The sequence below is a fragment of the Callithrix jacchus genome, chromosome 15, assembly GCF_049354715.1.
Source record: "Callithrix jacchus isolate 240 chromosome 15, calJac240_pri, whole genome shotgun sequence".
NCBI classification, from domain to species: Eukaryota; Metazoa; Chordata; class Mammalia; order Primates; family Cebidae; genus Callithrix; species Callithrix jacchus.
This window is the reverse complement of record NC_133516.1, coordinates 96,426,936-96,448,267: the sequence shown is the minus strand read 5'-3', so window position 1 is coordinate 96,448,267 and position 21,332 is coordinate 96,426,936. Positions and strand designations below refer to the sequence as shown.

General features: G+C 33.7%; 1 protein-coding gene across 2 annotated transcripts in view; it reads right to left on the bottom strand.

Moving 5' to 3' along the window:
• ALCAM (activated leukocyte cell adhesion molecule) overlaps positions 1-21,332 on the bottom strand; it is a 209,504-nt gene that overhangs the window by 184,483 nt on the left and 3,689 nt on the right. The window lies entirely within an intron of this gene.

The window sequence follows — 21,332 nt, the reverse complement described above, 5'->3', positions numbered from 1 at the left end:
GATCTTCGACAAACCTGACAAAAACAAGCAATGAAGAAAGAATTCCCTATTTAATAAATGGTGCTGGGGAAACTGGCTAGCCATATGCAGAAAATTAAAACTGGACCCCTTCCTTACATATTAGACAAAAATTAACTCAAAATGAATTAAAGTATTAAACGTAAAACCCAAAACTATAAAAACCCTAGAAAAAATTCTAGGCACTATCATTCAGGATATAGGCACAGGCAAAGATTTCATTAAAAAACATCTAAAGCAATTGCAACAAAAGCAAAAATTGACAAATGGGATATAATTAAACTAAAGAGCTTCTACACAACAAAAGAAACTATTATCATAGTGAACAGACAGCCTACAGAATGGGAGAAAATTTTTGCAATCTATGCATCTGACAAAGGTCTAATATCCAGAGTCTATAAGGAACTTAAACAAATTTACAAGAAAAAAAAAGCAAACAACCCCGGTAAAAAGTGGGCAAAGAATATGAAGAGATGCTTCTCAAAAGAAGACATGTAGGCAGCCAACAAATATATAAAAACAAGGCTCAGCATCACTGATCATTAGAGAAATGAAAACTAAAACCAAAATGAGATTCCATTTCATCCCAATCAGAATAACCATTATTAAAAAATGAAGAACCAACAGATGCTGGCAAGGCTGTGGAGAAATAGAAATGCTTTTACACTGTTGGTGGTAAATTAAATTAGTTCAACCATTGTGGAAGACAGTGTGGTGATTCCTAACAGACCTAGAACTATAAATGCCATTTGATCCAGCCATCCCATTATGGGGTATACACCCACAGGAACAGAAATCATTCTATTTATAAAGATACATGCATATGTATGTTCATCACAGCATTATTCACAATAGCAAAGACATGGACTCAACCTAAATGCCCATCAGTAATAGGCTGGATAAAGGAAATGAGGCACATATACACAACGGAATTCTATGCAGCCGTAAAAAGGAATGAGATCATGTCTTGCAGGGACATGATGACATGAGAAGCCATTATCTTTAAGAAACTAATGCAGGAACAGAAAACCAAATATCACATGTTCTTGCTTATAAGTTGGAGCTGAACAATGAGAACACATGGACACAGGGAGGGGAACAACATACAATGGGGTCTGTTGAGGAGGCAGAGGGAGAAAGAACATCAGGATAAATAGCTAATGCATTCAGGGCTTAATAACTTGGTGATGGCTTGATAGGTGCAGCAAATCACCATGGCATACATTTACCTATGTAACAAATTTGCATGTCCTGCACATGTCTCCCAGAACTTAAAATAAAATTAAATGTAAAAAATACAATAATACTAATCTTGCACTATTTTAAAACAATATACACATTGTAAATAATCAAATTGGATAAAGTACATACTTAAAAAATAAAGTCTTCCCTCTATCTCATATTTGCAGGCCTCCCTTATAGAGATGCCCATTATTAAGGTTCTTGTGTGTTTTTAGATAAAAATCATGTATCCATGTATATATGAGCATGCAAGTATGTTTATCGTTTTGTGTGTTTTAAAAACACATTGTTTTAAGCAAACAAAAGCATATCACACACAGTTTTGCATAACTCCTTTCTTACTATTCATCTTTGTGTTTTTAAGAGGGAAGGATAAACAAAATTGTAGTGGAAATTTTTCCTATTTGAATGTGTCATATTCATCATATTTAGTACACTGTACCTTCCACTTTTCTTGTATAAATAATAAATAGCTAACATTTCTGAAGTTTGTTTTACTTGCCATTCACTTTGCTCATCACTTTCCAAAAATTACCTCACTTTGTTCATTCAACAAAGAATTCCTATAAATACTACCATTCTGTTCATTTTACAGATAAATAAAGTGACTTGGTGGCTTTACTTACCCACCACTTAAGTTACTTGTTTCAATTATTCTTTCTTCCTTTCATAAAATCCTTAACATACCCATTCAATCTCTACTATCTAAAACGTGACTGTAAAATCTCATGGGTTTGAAGCCTCAAGAGCTAAAGAGCCATAGGGTGTGATTAGAACCATTTGGAATCTAATTATTAAGTTCAAATTACACCATTTTATATATTTTTAAAGAAAGAAATATCTGTTTTCTTAACCCTAATAAGTTTTCCTGGAAAAGTATTTCTATGACCAAATATTTAGGGAAGCTGCAGGTCCAACATCCCCACAATCAGTGTGTTCCAGTCAGCACTGCCCCTCTGTAGGTTTCTCTTTGTGGATTTGTCTTTTTGTAAAGAATTGTTCACTTATTGCAGTTTCAGGTTTTTTATTAATTGAAAATTGCATTCTTTCACTAGAGCTTACAATGTTAGAAAATTTTATTGAAAAAAAAATCAAAACGCAAACAATTTGAACTGGAAGGAATCTTAAGTTACAGTTTATTCCTATCACTCTACAGGTATGTTGCCTTTATTACTAAATTGATAACCAAATGTATCATCCTTTTATACTAAACTAAGTTTAAAGAGACAGCAGAACATCTCTGCTTGGAGTATGGTATATGTGTATCATTTTGTAATACTGTAAGAGGTAGTGGCTCTGAGTCTTCCTCAAAAGTAGTATTTCAAATTCGAGGAACTAGCTTTTTCTTTTAGCAATTTCATGCTGTTTTGTTTTAGTTGGGGGACAGTTGTCTATGGTGACGAGGAATCACGGATCAGTGTTCTTATCACAGCAATTAATTCACCTGTTAATTCTTCCTTCTCCAGGTCCTTTCCATTCTTTACAACAACTATATTCTATAGGTTTAATCTTTCTTTTCCTCTGAACCAAATCTAATTTCTCTACATCATAAATATAACATTATACTTCCCTGAAAAGTTTGTTCAGTCTTAAGCAGAGGAGCGGTTGTACCTCCTTGCCTTTATATTTTCCACACTCTGTTATTGCTTGCTTATACTATAACACATTTTTATTCCTATGTCTCAATTATTTTATTTATGGTACATGGTGACTGGAAAATCTCAATCTGCAAAATGTTACATGCTTAGTACTTCATTATGGATACTGATGAGAAAGAAAAAGTGCAAATAATTTAAAAAGGAACACTGCAAATATCATTATTTGGCAGTAGAATAAAGTCTCACAATCATGTGGAAGGGAGCCCACTCAGTTGTAGCCTAATGTCATTGTACAAGCAAAGAAGGAAAACAGAAATATGAAGTGATGAACCAAAATCTCAGGGCTGCTGGTAAAGGCAGAACTGGGTCTCCTGTATTCTTCTCCAGCCTTTCAAATCACTCAGCCACTGACCACTGCTAGAAGGCTTCAGCAAGAAGGAAGTTCCTGGTCTCAATTATTAACTTGACAATGATCCTGGTAACCGTTACTGGTTCAACAATGACGAAAACCAACACTCATTACTAATTATTATTTTAGTTTAATCACTAAATAATAGAGTTAGTAGAGCAGACTGTTTAAATAGAATCTGTTTTCTTAAATTCTTATTGTATTGTTTGTTAAGCAACTATATTTAACAATGTAGGTATGTAGTGAGCAAGTACACACAGGTTCTGTTGTGAGAATCAACGTTATTTTTTTATAAAAGTTAGTAGTACATTCTGTATCCTTCAAATGTCTAAAGAGAAAAAGCTAATAGATTGTGCAATATTTCCAGAAGGCTAAGTAAACAAGCAACAAAAAGTAAAGTAAAAGATGATCTTATGTTTGAAATGTTTCTGAGATTTGTTTGATAGTTTCTTGATTGTGTGTGTGAGGGTGGGAAGGAATTTTTATTTTATTTTTATTTCCACCTGCCTTCCCTGTAGCAGCAACCTCATTTGGAAGCTCAGCCTGTGAGACTACTACATATTGCTGTGGAAAAGATAATTAGTCCTCAGTTACTCTAAAGATTTATCTTGTGTAAAAAAAAATCTCAAGATTTCTGTTTGGAGAATGACCTGGGGTAAAAAGTAGAGGCAAACTGAAAATCTGTCAATTTGAATTGTCATCAACATTCAATATAATTTTAAGTAGGGTAAGACTGAATCTATTAGAAAAATCATGTTTACTGGGTAATGTGCTCAAGCTGCCTTTAATGTTTGCTTTCATATTAAAGAGTTAAGATAGAAAGAACAGCATTCCAAACATTGGGGAGTATGCCTGGAAATGGAATATAATGATAGTAGTTATCTGGTCATTCCTGAATTAGTGCTTTGCATTTAAACATGCATGCTTCTTTTAAATATGCCTAACTTGGTGGGAAAGAATATACTTTTTACACAAATTTAGTTGTAAATAAAAAGCCTTCAACTCACTAAGGAAACCATTATAGATATATATAATATATATATATCTGTAATAGTGACAAGCCCAACTCTAGACTGTCAGGAAGCAAGGGGAATGGGGATAGGAAGGTAGGGTATAGAGAAACACTTGCAAAAACCAGACATTTAGGGTAATGCCTACATTCAATGAGAAGGGATTTAATTGGAGCCTAGTTTTGAAAAAAAAAGAAAGAAAAGAAAGAAATCTGTAACTACAATCAAATCAGTTTCTGTTGGCCTTGAGTATTTCTATTCTGGAGTTCATTCCAAACAGATGTAGAGGCACCTGTTCTAACAAAGAACATTTCACGGATTCAATTCTGTCTTCCTAACTCTGCTTTGCTGCTATTTATTCTTGCTTCAGATTTGTTTAACCAAACTTCCCTTTTTAGAATTTGAGAAGTCACCTACTTGTGTCTCTGTTATACTCATTTCTTAATTTAACTTCCTCTGTAGTCTTGGAAGATCAACTCTTCGGGTGAAGAGAAGCAGAAGCTCAATGGCCAAGTTTTATTTCAGGCCCACCAATGCCTATATTTAGAGTGGATCATTTAATAGTATATGCTCCATTTAGCCATGAAGGAATAGTTTTGAAAACACTGTTTTTCTAGATTCTCACTCATTCAGGTATGGAACTGAACCTATATAGACAAGCCTTCAGCACTCACCACAGATCTGAATACATTCAAAGCACTCAGCTGAAAGCCAACATGTGCATGGCATATTCATGTAATTTTACCTATTAAGTAATATTCTTTAGACGATTTAACTGAGCTTTAGTTTCACTATAGAATTAAGCAGACAAATACAATTCAGAATTCCTAAAAATTAAAGAACCATAAATTCACATCTGCTGTTGTAATATTTGACAAGCATTAAAATGCTCTGGATTTCAAGACATCTTTGCATGAGAATTTCTCTGTAGGAAGTTTCTTTCCAGCCATTGCCCTTCCCACTTCAAAACAAGACATTAACTGAATGTTAGTTATTGAGAAGAGATTCAAATTGGGGCTTATGAGAATGTATTACAAATTAAGTGTCATGGCAAAGCAGTAAAGAAAATTTATTTTACAGCATGATGCTACTGGTCCACGTAAACAGTTTGTTGTGATTTTAAATAGCAAGTTCCTTCTCATGCTGGCTTTTCATTTTATCTTTCTTTCCTCTCTGAAGAGAGGTCCACTCATTTCTCTCCACTTTCTCATCAGTACTTGCTGCTCCATTAAGCTTCACTTGTCCTCCAGCTTCTACAGAATACTGTATTTCACTGGGATGTCATCTTCTTTATAAAACTTGGCTTTTCAATCTAATTGTATTTACATATACTAAAATAAAGCTTGTTAGTTATGAAAATTATTTCACCACATTAACCCTAGATTCTGTTTCCATGGAAAATTGAGAACTCTATACACTTTTATATGTTTGTGGAAAAATTATTTTGTTGGGTGACAACACCATGAATGTGAAGCCTAGATTACATGCCAGGAATTCAGGAACCAGACAATATTTGTCTTGGAAATGGGTAACATTTTTTTCAAGTAATAGAAAAGACTTTTTAAAGAATTGTGGTGTAGCCTATTTGATCAATCCAGAATCATAACTAATCACTGATATGGCCCAACTAGCTGTATATATTTCAACAAAGAGAAAGTCATACTTACTTGGCTTTATTTGATAATATCTTTGCTCTGGCTACTTTTTGATATATAAACCACACTGCATTCAAAGTCCTGTATTTAAAAGGCTGAAAGTGAGATTACATTTTAGACTTTAAAAAAATAAAAAGAAACACATTACACACACACACACACACATACACATATAAAATTGCACTTTAAGTTCTGGGGTACATGTGAAGAACATGCAGGATTGTTGCATAGGTACATACATGGCAATGTGGTTTGCTGCCTCCATCCCTATCACCTATATCTGGAATTACTCCCCATGTTATCCCTCCCCAACTCCCTACCCCGCACTGTCCCTGTTCCTCCCCTTGTCCCCCAACAGACCTCAGTGTGTGATGCTCCCCTCCCTGTGTCCCTGTGTTCTACGTGTTCAACATCTGCCTATGCGTGAGAACATGCGGTGTTTGATTTTCTGTTCTTGTGTCAGTTTGCTGAGAATGATGGTTTCTAGATTCAGTCATGTCCCTACAAAGGACACGAACTCATCATTTTTTATGGTTGCATAGTATTCCATGGTGTATATGTGCCACATTTTCCCTGTCCAGTATATAATCAATGGGCATTTTGGTTAGTTCCAAGTCTTTGCTATTGTAAACAGTGCTGCAATGAACACATGCGTGCATGTGTTCTTATAATAGAATGATTTATAATCCTTTGGCTATATACCCAGTAATGGGATTGCTGGGTCAAATGGAATTTCTATTTCTAGGTCCTTGAGGAATTGCCACACTGTCTTCCACAATGGTTGAACTAATTTACACTCCCACCAACAACGTAAACATGTTCCTGTTTCTCCACATCCTCTCCAGCATCTGTTGTCTCCTCATTTTTTAATGATTGCCATTCTAACTGGTGTGAGATGGTATCTCAATGTACTTTTGATTTGCATTTCTCTAATGACCAGTGATGATGAGCATTTTTTCGCATGTTTGTTGGCCTCATATATGACTTCTTTTGAATGAAGAGTGTCTGTTCATATCCTTCACCCACTTTTGAATGGGCTTTTTTTCCCCCCCTTGTAAATCTGTTTTAGTTCTTTGTGGATTCTGGATATAAGTCCTTTGTCAAATGGGTAGATTGCAAAAATTTTTTCCCATTCTGTTGGCTGCTGGTTCACTCTAATCATTGTTTCTTTTGCTATGCAAAAAGCTCTGGAGTTTAATTAGATCCCATTTGTCTATTTTGGCTTTTGTTGCCAATGCTTTTGGTGTTTTATTCACTAAGTTCTTGCCTATGCCTATGTCCTGAATGGTTTTGCCTAGGTTTTATTCTAGGGTTTTTATGGTGTTAGGTCTTACGTTTAAGTCTTTAATCCATCTGGAGTTAATTTTAGTGTAAGGTCTCAGGAAGGGGTCCAGTTTCTGCTTTCTGCACATGGCTAGCCAGTTTACCCAACACCATTTATTAAACAGGGAATCTTTTCCTTGTTGCTTTTGTCAGGTTTTTCAAAGATCAAATGGTTGTAGATGTGTGGTGGTGCCTCCGAGGCCTCTGTACTATTCCATTGGGCTATATATCTGTTTTGGTACCAGTATCATGCTATTTTGATTACTGTAGCCTTGTAGTATAGTTTGAAGTCAGGTAGCATGATGCCTCCAGCTTTGTTCCTTTTGCTTAGAATTGACTTGGCTATGTGGGCTCTCTTTTGGCTCCATAAGAATCACAGTTTTTAAACTTAAAATCCCAGCACTTTGGGAGGCCAAGGCCAGGGAGGATCACAAGGTCAAGAGATCGACACCATCCTGCCCAGCATGGTGAAACTCCATATCTACTAAAAATACAAAAGTTAGCTGGGTATGGTGGCACACGCCTGTAGTCCCAGCTACTCAGGAGGCTAAGGCAGGAGTCTCTTGAACCCAGGAGGCAGAGGTTGCAGTGAGCTGAGATTGTGCCACTGCACCACTCCAGCCTAGTGACAGAGTGAGACTTCGGCTGAAAAAAAAAAAAGAAAAGAAAAAAGGACTTGAGTTGTCCATAGAAAAGAGACACCAGACTTAAAACTATTAAGTTTTCAGCTATCAAATACCATTAAATAATGAGATCTGTGATAAATCCAATTCTGCACTGTTTTTATCAGTGAAGACCTATTTGTTAAAATGATAGGTTAGTTTCAAAGCACAAGGTTTATTTTTCAGTAAAAATGAAACATCATTCAAATTTATATAATTTTAAGTTTCTGACCGAATTTTACAATTCTTCAATAGTCAATGCTTTTGTAAAAATAGCACCAAATTTTCTCTCTAATATTTTACTCTTAACAGCATTCAAGGCATGATCCATGGTACAGATGTACTTTCAGTTTACAAATATATTAAATACTGCCTACATGACTGATCAATCTGCTTATGAAGTCTTTCCTATATTATTTCTGTCATATTATGAAAAATGCCCTGATCCAAAGATTTAATCTATTAATTAAAACTAGGAGAAATAATATTACCATTAATTCACTTCTATTTTGAATGTATGTCTACAATTATCCTGCGGTGGGAAATGTAGTTTTAGTATCTTCACAAACTTACACTTTTTAAAACAAATTAGTTTAAATAAATTTCTTTAATTCTCAGGATGATCTCACATTTAATGAGGAGACTATGTTCAATATCTATGGAAACTCAAGAAGAGTATGTTATGGTTACCAAAGTTTTTATTTAATGTTAACTTGGATTGGCATCCAGAAGAAATCTAACTTTATTCCATTTGTTTTAACACTACATTTGCATAGCATGGGTAGAATTAAGCAAATTCTTTTTAGGACCATATTTTAAGAGAGTTGTCATTCCTTCAATTTTTAAAAGAAATTGAAAAATGTTCACAATATAGATATTTCTTATTCATACAATATTATACATTGTTGTTTAAAATAGGCTTCATTAATAATTGAGAAATGTAATTTTGACTAATGCCTTAATTCAATCATCATGTATGTACTAAGAACGTGCCATGTATCAATAGACTAAGAAATCTAATTTTGACTAATGGATTTATTCAATCATCATGTATGTACTGAAAATGTACTAAACATTAGTAGACGCTGGGTAGAAAAAAAGATTAAGTAGACACAGCTCCTGCCTCCAGGAACATAAAAATCCATTATGGGAGAGAGACAAGAATAAATAGGTAATAGGCAATAAATGAAATGAACTCTAGAACTACAGAGGACAGGCCCCTTAGATGGGGGAAGAATTTCTGGAGGAGATAGCATAGAAACTGTGTTCTGAAGGATAGGGATACAAGTTATTTAAGCAAGGAGAGGGTGATTGGAGAGGGTGTGAAGGAAAGGGTGTTCTTGAATAACGTGAATAACAACCCAGGAAGCATGAAGGGCATGGCACATTTAGAAATATGGCTAGCACATGGAATTCCAAGAAAAATTATTCTGAGAAATGTAAGAAAAGCTAAATGCTATACTAAGAAGTTACTATTTTACCCTGACTATATTGGGAAGTGTCTGAAGTATTTGAAGTAGGCAGTTATGAGTCGATTCAGATCTTATGTCACTCTGATGGCAGAGGGGAGAAGAGATTAGAAGGGACTAAACAACTCTGAGAAATAAGTTAGATTATGTTTACTTTTTTTGGTTCCTTAAAATATGATCACTGGGCTCTAGTTTACTTTTGTGTAGACACATCTATAGAGTCTATACAAATGTCTTTTAAGCACACTCACTTTTATACTCCTAAATTAACACTGGCCTACCTATATTAATAACCGACGACAATTGCTTTTAGACACTGTGAACTATAGGGTGCAAAGCATCTAATTTGTAGCTTCAAATTCGCATTTAAATTTAGATTTCAACCTCAGGATTGTAATGCAATGATGTTTCATTATCATATGGGAACTACGACATAATGAATATGATACTAACAATTAATGGATAAAGTCTTAGAGTTTGCCAATGCCTTATTTGTTTTATAGAGTGAGTAGATTCAAGGTTATGCCCAATAAATAACATGACATCATTCTCATTCACATTCCATTTTTTGAATGGAAGGAAAGGTAGAGTGGAGAAAAGCTACAGCTGGCAATTTTATAATTTTTTTCCTGTGGCCTCTCTTCTTTATGTATAATCTCTATGTGAATCGGTTGGATGTATAATCATATTCTATGGGAAGTGGGAAAGATTAACTGAAATTTAATTTATTCAACTATTTGAATAATACCAACACTTCTTAAGAGCTTACTATTGACAACCACACTGCTTAATTGATGAACTTTATGTATATTAATTCATTTAACTTTCTTTTTTTTTTCTTTTTGAGATGGAGTTTCGCTCTTGTTACCCAGGCTGGAGTGCAATGGCGCTATCTCAGCTCACGCAACCTCCGCCTCCTGGGCTCAGGCAATTCTCCTGCCTCAGCCTCCTGAATGTAGCTGGGATTACAGGCACATGCCACCATGCCCAGCTATGTTTTTATATTTTTAGTAGAGACGGGGTTTCACCATGCTGACCAGGATGGTCTCGATCTCTTGACGTGATCCACCTGCCTCGGCCTCCCAAAGTGCTGGGATTATAGGCGTGAGCCACCAGGCCGGGCCAATTCATTAACTTTCCCAGTAACCCTACAAGATAGGTGCTGTTATTCCCATTGCATGGATTAATACAGAAGAGGGTTTAAGCAACTTGCCTAATGCCACCCAACTGGGAAAGTACAGAATGGAGACATGGAGACACAGACATTAGACAAAGTATTTAATTTTTAGCTTCAAATTCACATTTAAATTTAGATTTCAACCTCAGGATTGCAATGCAATGATATTTCATTATCAGATGGAAACTATGACATAATGAATAGGACATTAACAATTAATAGATAAAGTCTTGGAGTTTGTGAATGCCTTATTTGTTTTATAGAGTAAGTAGATTCAAGGTTATGCCCAATAAATAACATGACATCACTCTCCTTCATATTCTATTTTTTGAGTGGAAAGAAAGGTAGAGTGAAACTCTACCTTCTTAAGAGCTTACTATTGACAAAACTATACAATTTGGCTACAGACACCATATTTTCAAACTCTAATCTATATTGGAGAGTAAACACAATAAAATGGGCACTTACTTTAAAGAATATTTTAAATTGTGATTTGTTAAAACTGTGAAGAACAACCCACAGGTCTTTATCTCAAAGCTCCTTTCCTAGCATGGCCACCATAACAGATAATCTAATTTCAATATGAGATGTTTAAAATCTGTTTCTGAGTTGGCCATTCTTAAATATGCCATAGAACTGGACCATTTCTTTTACTGATATAAGTTAGGAGGTCTAATGTGTGATATTGTATAATTTTCTATAGAATGCAATAAAATCATTTCCATTTTAATTTTAAAAATGAGGCTCATCATTAATTATTTTTTCTTAATTAGACGTCAGGTAAAATTATTGTTCAACACTGATTCAAACATACAGTGTGTGTGCATACTCTTCTAAATCAAAGTATAGTTTTGAATCTTAGAATTTTTGAGCTGTGAAGAAATCACATGGTACAGTACTTCCATGAGAAAAATCAACTTCATAAAAGGTAACTGAATTGTCATGGTCACACACAGAGTAGAGAACTCTCTTATACAGAAATATCTTAGGAGATACCTTATAAAATTAAAACCATTTAAATTTTTAAATAATTTTAGTGGATTTATGGCAGAAATTATAAATTTTTGTACAAAAAACAACCCAACAGCTTCTTTCATCATAACCAAATTAAAAGGTAAAGTAATAATAGATAAGACGATAGATGTCAACTTAGATTGAAAATACAATTTGGGGTTATCAAAATCAAGGGAATATATGAGAAAACAAAAAAGAAAAGACCATTTCTATGTGTGAGTGTAGACCATTTCCATGTGGAAATCTATAACCATTTGGTTAAAAATCTAGGAAGAGTAATTTTAAAAGATTTCCTCTACTATTCAAATATATAACAGTTTTAACTTAATAGGTACCACAAAATTAATATGAAAATATGCATTATTTTGTCATTATAAATAAACTTTGTTCTCTTTTGATGCCTTGGTATATTAAAGTATGCATCTCAAGAGTATATCTACTTTAATTGTGTCTAGTGATTTATTATGCAGAAGGTACAAAGAACTAAGATCTGGGGTTTTAAAACACATATTATCTGTAGAAGCATTTTTTGAATTCTATGAATAGAAAGAGCATACTATTCAATTTCCAAAATATCCTTAATATTAAAATTACAGGTTTTTAATAATGTTCACTATTAAATTAGAGGTCACTAGAAAATCATAATAAATGGAAGCATCCTACAGTGCTCATAAAAGGAAAGTAGTGGAGCTCCCTCTATTGAATTATACTAGAGAAATAATGTATTTAAAATCTTAATTTTATTATCAAAATGACTGCATTACAACAATTTTTCTTTCTAAAGTCTACTATTTTCAAATTACAGAAACACATATAATAATGTCAACTTCTGAGAATATAGTGCATTACATATGTCCTTATAATTTTAACATTTTTTCTTTTTTTGGAGAAAAATTACATTTTAAAGCTGTAATTTTCAATTGTGTCCTTTTGTTTTTCCTGAGTTAAAACTGAAAGGTTACTTGACGTTCTTTGAGGTTATGAAGCATTCTAACAAAATATAGTTTCCAATTTTGTTATGAAAGCCCCAGATATATTCAGATAGAACTGAAATATTTCTTAATAAGTAAAATGAAGTATATAACAAGTTTTTCTGATGTAAGTAACTGACATTATTAGGTTACTGAAAAAAATGTGATTCATAATGATTATTATTTGATTGAATGTCTACAATGTTCCCAGCACTGACAAACACAATATAAACTCATTACCTTCCTGAATATTCATACCAAATGAACTTGGTAATACTGCTATCATCCATTAACAAATGAAAAAACAGACAAAAGCTAGAAAGCAAACTCATGCTCTGATCCATAGCCCAAGCTCTTGAGCTCTTATGTAATAGAATCTACACTAGGCATTGACAGTCTGGAATCTCTGAGCATGGACAGTTCTTGAAGATCAAGAAGAGATTAGGTCATCTAACACCACGGAGATATGGCCATACTGTCTACCATCAAATTACTATTCAAGCAGTTCAAATCATTTCTAACCAAACATTTTGGATGGATTCTAGAAAATGATAACCTCCAAACCATACCCTGAAACCCTACTCCTAAATTTCTTTGAGAAAGGAGACATATTTTCTAACAGCAAAGAGGAAAACAGCTGAGTGGACAACGGTTTTGTTTTAATAAGCAGATACATATTTGCCATTCTAGTATGATAAGAGAAGCTATTTAGTCTTACACTAAATAGGCATTTCTCAAAAAAGCTATTTGAAAACTAGGCAAGCATCCACTCAGGCTAGGTGGAATAGGGGTAAATCCAAATATATATTACATTTTACTCTTAGATATGACATCAAAAGCATTATTCATATGTAGATCCATGACCATCTTTGCAAAAATATAAAACCCATACCATTCTTCTAGAAAGTGCCATACCTATCACCAGGTAGGGAAAATGCTTGCAGAATAAAGTACAAATGCCCCAAATTTGAACATCTAAAACTAAATCCCAGGTAGAAACTGCTTTATTCATGAAATTACAGTATATACATGGAAAGGTTACCTCCATTATGAATATTTGTCATTTGTTTAAAAATATTACTTTCAGCATGTAATTTTTCAAAACTGTATATAAACTGCTACGGTTTTCTTTGTAAAAGTGGCTAAAATAGTTTTTATTCCTACTTTCCTTAATGAGTTCAAAAATTACAGAGTGAAAAGTATTTAATGGTGCTGAGTTTGAAAAATATTTGTAATATATTATACTTTTTATCAGCCAAAAAATTCTGAGAAGCTTTGTTGAAATAATTGTTCAAAATATGATTTACTTAAATCTTAAACATGTTGGAAGAATTCAAAATATGATTTACTTAAAAATAACTGACAATTTGTTTAATAATGACTATTATACAGGGTTTACAAAGTGGCATTAGTCAGACCACCCATACAATACATACTGTACCTACAAGGAAGTAATACAAATATTTAGAAACCATTTCTTTGTAATGAAAGAATTAAATACTCTAATGGCTTAAATGTGGTTGCCTCTTAATCCATTCTTTCACCTTAGCCAATCTGATTGTACAGAGTATGAATCTCACAAAATGGAAGAAGTGATGGCTTATAATTACACAGTTTATGTTCTAAAAGTTAGCAATCTTATGTGGAAAGAACAATAATCAAATTCATGGTAAATACATGTCTTTTCCCCATTTCTGGCCCAATCTCATATATGACAAAAGTTGGCACCAATATAGCTTTTGCCTTGTATAGAAGTTTGTATGCCTACTACCCTTATAATTCTAACTTTTCCAATAAGCTTTAAATAAATGCCAACTTATTACACTGGTTAAAAAGAGGGATATTAATAGTACAGACTTATGAAGAAAGTTTAAGAAAGCAGCATTCTCTCGCTTTTGTGAAGGTGTTTTTTATAGATGCATACTCTTTAAATAGTAATTTTATAATTTGTTTCTAAATTATTTGACTCAGCAATTTCACTTCCAAGACATTTTACCAACAATTGCCACCACCTGCATATGTTCACTGCTCTAGTTTGTAATAACAAAAGATTGGAAACAATCTAAACATCCAGGAACTTGTGAAATGGTTAAATTATTTGTGGCAGTATAATAAAATCCAATGCACCCTTTTAAAAAGTGAGGTAGAGCTATAAGTGTTGCTATGAGACAGTTTCTTTAATCTCCAAAATGTACTGCTAAGTGAAAAAGGAAAGGTACAAAATGATGTATGTCGTATGCTTCCACTTTATTTTTTAAGTAAGGAGTTATACATACAAATATTTACTAGTATATGAATATTTCAATAAGATAAAGAGATCCTCTTCTAGACCCCACAACTGGCAAGTCAATTAGGGAGATTAAAGGAGAGTATATGAACATCTTCAAGGAATCCTTGGTTTTTGCATCAACCTTCAGAACTTTAGTTTTCTTGAAAAGAGATTGACACATTTTCACCTCTGGGAGTTGGAAACCATGTCTCGTACTACCTTAGTGTCCTCACTCATGTTATTTCCTCAGCCCACATCCTTAGCTAGATTATTCCCCAGCACGTAGCTCAAATATCACTTCCTGCAAGACCTTTTCTCAGTTTCTCCTAAACCCAAGACTAAATCTGGCCACTTTGCTGTAAAATGCTGATTATCTGTTCTCATGATATTTACCAGAATTTCTAGCAAGTAGTTATATAGTTAATTAATTGATATCTGTTTCCCATAGAGAACATAACATCTTTGAGTGATAGGATCTTGAATTTATAATAATTAGCTTATTTCCAAATCCCCAAGCACAATATATAGTACATGTTGAGCACTACATTAATATTTGTTGAAAGCCGTTATATATGTTGAATGGTCAGTTGACATGAGTTTTAATTTCGGATTGGTGAACAATGTGACCTTAGGCAACATAGTTAAATAATTTTTAGTTTCTTTATGAGTCAAAACCTTGAATCTATGAGTCTAGGCATAAACGAAACTGACAACACGTCACTAGGAATTGTGGTGAATTTGCTACTGGATTTTAGGTAATCTCTTAACCTGTGGTTTCACTTATTTCAGTTCTCAAACGGGGGCTAAAGAAAAAGAACATCAAAAGAACATTCTCATTTTTCCAACAACCCTTGTGTTACCATATTTTAACTTATGACAACAAATTGTATGTCTCTAATCCTTCAGAATTCATTCTCTTTCTCTCTCTCTCTCTCTCTCTCTCTCTCACACACACACACACACACACTGAACTTTCCATGATTTTACTCTGGGGAAAATTAAGGTTTTAGCTGTAAGTGACAGTATTCTTTTTCAACACTGCTTGAGCCTCTCAAAAGGCCATTTGTTTTGCCCAAGGATCCAGAAGGTGAAAATTGTGAATGAGAGGTCAAAGATTCTGTGATAAGCATTTTTGCTGTTGTCACACCCTTGACTACAACTGTGTCCTAGCCATACTGTTGGTTGCCCCATCAGGTCACCTTTTCCGACTGATACAACTTAGTTTACATGTATAAAAGACATGTAATGTCTTCAACATTATAGACATCCCTGATTTTTTTTAAGAACCAAATTGGTAGTGTGATTACTGAGAAATCTCAAAGAAGAACAGAATGGGAGTTGTACAATTTGCTGCAGAAGGATTTGAAGCTCATACTGAAATAGTTCTTCTCTAAATAACCACATAGCTAGTATAGCTCCCAGGTGAATTTCAAAAAGAATTATTCCCTGGCATCTGAGGTCAAGTTAGTTTCCATTCCAAACCGTGGGATCCTTGATGTTTCATATCTTCAACATTCTGGAATTGTCGAGGCTACAACCTCACATCTCTCTCTCTTATAACTGATATGAAAGGTGCACATAACCCATTAATAATATTTCACTGTAGTTGATAATTAAATTTAAATGGGATAAAATATGTACTTGGTTAGGATGAGGAGTGCATTTCTTACAGTGAAGTACTCTAAGACATACAGACAGGCAAGTTACAAATTATTGAGAAGCCCACATAATATGTTATCCAAAATGCACTTCCAAGAATGAAAGAGGGTGCCATTAATTATTGTACCAGCACGTCAGGCATATACCAGGACCATCTTGGATATATCAAGATGTATGAATGGTCAACCTACTAATAATGTGCATAGTAAGCAAGATAGCACCAAAAGTTATAAAAGAAAGAAAATAAATGTCTATAATAGGTAACACAGAAGTTGACAATTGACACCTGGGGAATGGTTAGCTACTTGTAACTCAAACAAGCTGAATTTGCCAGAGTTCACCGTGTAGGTTTCAAAAGCTTAGAATCTTCTTTTAGCTGCTTACCAAATGTTTTCCCATCATTGAGGGATGAATTCTCACTAGCCAAACTCATAAACCAGCTTATTGGTATACATAAGAGCATTATTGCCAAGGAAATACAATGCTTCTCTTCCACTTAATGCATCCTCCGACTGTAAATTGGCTATATAAGAAGTCACATTGGGCTGGGCATGGTAGCTCATAGCTATAATCCCAGCACTTTGGGAAGCTGCAGCAGGTGGATCACATGAGGTCACGAGTTCGAGACCAGCCTGGCCAACATGGCAAAACCCAGTCTCAACTAAAAATACAAAACATTATCTGGGCATGGTGACAGGTGACTGTAATTCCAGCTATTCATAAGTCTGAGGCAGAAGAATTGCTTGAACCTGGAGTAGGAAGAGGTTGCAGTGAGTAGAGATTGCACGATTGCACTCCAACCTAGGCAATAAGAACGAGACACTGTCTCAAAAAAATAAACAAACAAACAAAAACCACACATTATAATTAGAAGATTTCTTAGTAACCACAAAATCCCAGCATGGGAAAGTTGACTATATGACTTGAATATTCAGAGTATTAGGTTCTTAAAAAAAAAAAACAAAAAAAAAAAAACAGAAAAAATAGAGATGGAGTTTTACCATATTGGCCAGGCTGGTCTCGAACTCCTGGCCTCAGGTGATCCCTCATGCCTCGGCCACCCAAAGCAACGACTATAGGTGTGAGCCACTGAGCCTGGCCCCAGAATTAGGTTCTTATAATGAGTTTTATCTATCTCAACAAAAAGCTACACCTGTTAAGGGGGCTGTGCGAGTCATGTCTGCCAGTTAGAGGGGTCACTTACTTCCACTCTAAAAGAAAACATTTGGATTCATTAAGTATAATAGCTTCAATAACCACATTTGGCCCAACTCTACTTTTTCTATGTTTCTTCACTGATCAAAGTCTTTTTCATCCTTAATCACAGGCCCTTTACTAATATACATTTTCTTTTTTTTTTTCATTAACACTACCAAAGTACCATCATGTCTTGATGGCCTGTCCCACTCTGTTTTTTCATGATGGTTTTATTTTCTGGTTCAATTATCAGTGAAGAATATTATATCCCCAACTCCCAAATTCCTTGAGAAAATTTATTGGTAATCTATGAATGTCAGGTGCTGCCATATGGAGTTTCATTCTTCATATATGCATTAGTTCTACTTTATTTAATGCAAAGAAAAAATATGAAGCAGCTTCTAGTGTCAAGTACTTGACTAGACTTGAGGATACATAGATATAGATAAATTTGGTATTCAAAGAATTTGTGGTCAACTGAAAAAAAGTCACCAATATAATATAATGTGGTAAAAGCTATATCAAGGAAAAATACAGGGAAAAGGGAAAGGGACTGACTTTCATCATTATCAACATTCCAATGCTGATATTGCACTAAAGGCAAGTAAGTACAAGAAAGTTATTTTTTTTTCATTCACAGTTCAAATAAGGTAACCTAGACTCTCTAAAGCTATACAGATGGAAAGGATAAAAATCTACTTATATCAATTTATGAGGTGAAAGTATCTTTGAGACTTCTCTCCCTCAAGAAAACGTTGTGTTGGAGTGCTGGTTGACATCTTAATCTACATATTCAGTTAACTTCTCTGGTGAAATCATCAAAATAAATTAATCAAAAATAAAGTCTTTTTTATTACTTCCAATCTTCCTAACATTTATGGATTTGATATTACTGGTTTTTATGTTTACATTAACATCATAATCCATTATAAGTGGCAATTTTTTTTCTAAAAGCAGGCATGTGGATATGCTACTGGGGAGTCAATCTACCTGGCTGCTAAGCCAACTCATATCATGAAAAGGGTATTGGTTCATTATTCCTTTATTCATGGAAACTCATATGATGTAATACAATTTAAAGAAAAACTTGCTTAAGAAAAATGGTCAAGTGAGGGTAAAATTTTTCTAAAAATTGAAATGTGATTTTGCAGAGCTAAACAAATGATTTGTAATGGAAGTGTCATTGAGCAAAGGCCAGAAGACTATAGCAATTGCTATGGTCATAGTATGTGTTCCTGTGAATTAACATCGAGAGTCCATAATATTTATATGATTTGAAAAGATTGCAAAGATTTGGTTTCATCTCATGCATGTTTTTAGTTTTATTTTGGTCAAGATTTTGCATCAGTTCTTTAAGTGATATAGAAGAGAGCTAAAACAATAATAATAGTAGTAATAGAGAAGTCAATCAGAGAAGCTGCATAGCTGTCTAATTTCTGATTAACCTGTTCCCCAACAGTTTGGTTTCATTGTGTTGAAGTACTATGAATTCTCAGTAGACCAGACAAGTATAGACATGTTCACTGAAGTACCTCAACTCAAAGTCAAATTAAGTAATCCTTTGATTAGAAGCTGTTTTCGATTGTGCACAAATCTGATTTCTCCTTCAATGGAATGGATAATTGAGAACTGACTCCATAAATAAGAGAGGAAGCATTAAAAGCTAATTTCATTCTTGGAACATACACTACAATAATGGGCTATGATAATAGGTTAGCATAAAACAATTACCAAAAGATATTTGGAACTAGGCCTAACTGAAATATATAAGATATTCCACTCAATAATAAAAATGAAACAGAAGGTAAAATTTATTATTTAGGCAGAGAAATTAGCTTCATGAAAATATCAGTAACTCCAAAAATATGGTAACGTCTTGTGTAGTATATAATATGTCTTGTGTAGACTATAATAACTGTAGGATTTAACCTTACCAAATAGCCTGCAATATCCTCTTCCTGGATATAGAATATCTATTTTAGTCTTGAATTTACTCTCCATAGGAAAGGAAAATTCTACTACCCGAATTTTAAAAAGTAATAAAAAGTATAACTGGATCGTTTTTCCATTTCTTATTGAAAATAAACTGAGTTGAAATCCAAAAGTAATAATCAAATAAACGTTATCACCCACCACTCCCAAGAAAACATTATTTAGTATTGCAGTAAGTTCATTCTTCATATGTCACATAATGTGTCACACACATATGTATAAGAAATGAGATGGGTCTTTGTGAAAACTTAACAATGAAGAACAAAATTAACACCTTGTAACAAAATAACAGTTAGGTTTCTATGTATACTGCTGAGACAGAGAGATACTCTTTTATCATAGCCTCATCTATGTGGATATTCTGTGTCTACTTGAGTTAGTATCTTCAGGGAGTTTGAACATTTTCATGGTGTTTTATGATAAATAAATGGCCAGAACAGAAAGAAGTGTGTGTGGAAATGTAAAACATGGTGATTATAAAGCATTTAAAATACTTTCTACAAACTACTGCCATCTTACACCAAGTAATACTGACAACTTAGGTGGTACTAAGTTTTACATAGGCCCATGGTTAGTGGCATGAAAACTTGAGAAAGAAAAAGAAAGAAGAAAAAAAAATATTCGTTATTTTAATAATATAATAAAAGTGATAATTAAGTGGAAGAAATTAAAGGGTGTTTTTCTATTAACAATATAATAAAAGCTTTAATTAATATAGCATGTTTTACTTAAAAAATTCAAAATGCTGAGCAAGGGAATTACTAATCTCAACACAATCAGAACCATGGATTGTACAGAAAAAAATTTTACAGATTGGAAATAAAAAAGAGTAGAAAACTAACTTTCCCAAGGTCACAACATTCTTACATTACATGGCTAAAAACTGAGCACATGCATACTGACTACAATATAAAAGTTTTCTGATTTCACAAGACTATTAAAATAGGTTTTTATTAATTTTCTTGTTTTTGGTAAGTCAATGGTAGACATATATTTTCATGTGAACATCTATTTAAAACGGTGAGCTAGTTTGAATTCTCTACAAAGTCAGAAAAGGTTTGGAATCTGGTAAGACAATATATTTTGGATTTCTACAACTTTTAAAACAATAGAAAAGTACTAGTATTTTATATTTCCTTCTGTCTTGCATTTACAACCATGTTGCAAATCAACTTCTTTGTTGAGCAACTTCAGGATGTACATATGAGGCTTTGTCATGTGAATTTTTATATCTCATCCTAGGTACTATGTATGCAGTTTAAATAGGGACAGGCTTGTAGGAGGAATGGGTTACAGTCTCATATTTCTGAGACCTAAAATCCTTAATCCTTTCCTACTTTTCGAAAGGTCCTCTTTTCCCAGGAGAGTGGAAGGTTAATTTCTCTTCATTTTTTTTTTTTTTTTTAAGAGTAAGCACAGATGTTATGAATTTTTAAAAGCAGAAAAAAAGAAAATTAGACATTGGGGTCCACTGATACTTTTTTAATAATACAATTTATATGAATTTTGTCTAGACTGAGTTCTTAGAAAAATGATGTTGAGAAATGACTCTACCTGCCCAAATTGGTTTTTTACCTTAAGACATTGGAAACAAAGAGTTCTTGAGCTGGGAGACATTTCAGAGAGTAGGCCTTTAGTCTGTCTTTTTATTTTATACGAGAAAACTG